The following is a 1,591-nucleotide window of genomic DNA, read 5'->3' as shown; positions in this document are numbered from 1 at the left end:
ATCCTCTCTGAAACTTGCATTAGAAATCTAATTGATAGACTTTTAAAAGTAGCAAAGTAGCTTATTTTTTTGTGTTGGATGAAATTTTAATAGTTGTTGGCAATAAAAATACCCAGAATTTCCTTCTTATAACTAAGGAAGTAAAAAATAAGTTAAATTCCAGGGAAGATTGTGGAAATAGAGTAAGGAGAGCTGTAAAATGTTTGCTAGAGAACAGGGACTAAAGTAGCATCCATGTGATGCAGTAGAAGACATGCTGCACTGAAACAAGGATGCCATTTATGGTTGGTCAGGTGGTGCACTGCCCAATATTAAGGGCTGCCATTTAACTCTGTACTCTCCACAAATGGTACACCCTGTAGTTTCATAATCCACAATCTGTGAGGACACATGTATGCTCTTAGCTGAGTCCTGAACTTGAACTCTACCTTTGGTTTGACCACTATAACAGGATTAACTTGGATAACTCTTCTCCCTTCTAGTTTTGAGCTTTTCCATCGTACAGTAAAGTTGAATGTTGGCTTTGAAAATTCTGTGTACTAAACAACAGGTTTTTTGGGGGGAAATGGGAAAAATAAGACATGATTAGCTCTTGTCTTTTGTGGGCTTAGAAGGTATAGGAATTTCTTTTTTTTTTGTTCAGTTTATTTTTCTATTTTTTTTAAATTAGAGAAGTTGTAGGTTTACAGAGAAGTTATGTAAAAAATGCAATATTCCCATATATGCCTGTTGATGACACCTTGCATTAGTGTGGTACCTTTGTTACAACTGATGAAAGAATATTAAAATACTACTGGTAACTATAATCTGTAGTTTGCATTAGGTGTATTTCCCCCATATACCACCCTATTAATAACACCTTGTATTAGTGTCATACAATTGTTATAATTCATGAAAGAGAAGATAAAACATGGAACTGTATAAAACAGTGAACCCTGTTGTGGGCAATGAACTGTAGTTAATAGTACAAGTATGTAATGCTTTTGAATCATTTTTTTTTTTTACTTTCCCCTTATAAATGTAAATTTATGTTTTGTGTCCTCTTGTCACATCTTTTAAAATATCATTTACCTATAATTACCAATTAATATTTTTCATTTTGTTAGTATTTGCTTATTATTATTTTTTCAGGGTAAACTGAGAATGCAGCCTCCCACTACTATAAATTATGTAGTCGAGTTTCCCACATGGAGGGAAATTGCAGGGGCCAGCGCAGCTGGAGCGCAGTGGGTAAGTTCCACCCTGGGAAACCACTTTTATGATCACGATAATTCCCTTGCCAGGTAAGTATGATTATTATTTTTAATAAATGATAGAGCTGAAATGATTTCCTATATTATATAAGGAGAGGTTTTCCTTGAGTTGAATTGGCAGTTATGGGGAAGTAGGATATGTATAACAATCTTTGTTGCAATACTTGGAAACATGTTTTTTTAAAAAATGAGTGGAACAATTATGGGAGGAAAAATATATTAATCTCTAGTATAAAAATGTAAATGAGAATGTAAGTTTTTTTCTTCATCTAATGAGAAGATACTATTTAAGCCTTTTCTTTTGGATTATATATTATATTTAGATAATATGAAATAAG

At 32.8% G+C, this 1,591-nt stretch overlaps 1 non-coding gene across 1 annotated transcript; it reads right to left on the bottom strand.

Moving 5' to 3' along the window:
* Positions 1-1,129: 1,129 nt before the first annotated feature.
* LOC111763191 (U1 spliceosomal RNA) lies at positions 1,130-1,291 on the bottom strand. Its single transcript, XR_009185714.1, has one exon. It is a non-coding gene; the product is annotated as a U1 spliceosomal RNA (small nuclear RNA).
* Between the last annotated feature and the right edge of the window lie 300 nt (positions 1,292-1,591).

Source organism: Dasypus novemcinctus, chromosome 4, assembly GCF_030445035.2.
Source record: "Dasypus novemcinctus isolate mDasNov1 chromosome 4, mDasNov1.1.hap2, whole genome shotgun sequence".
Taxonomy (NCBI): Eukaryota; Metazoa; Chordata; class Mammalia; order Cingulata; family Dasypodidae; genus Dasypus; species Dasypus novemcinctus.
Note: the sequence above shows the minus strand (reverse complement) of the source record. Positions and strands in the feature narration are given on the sequence as shown.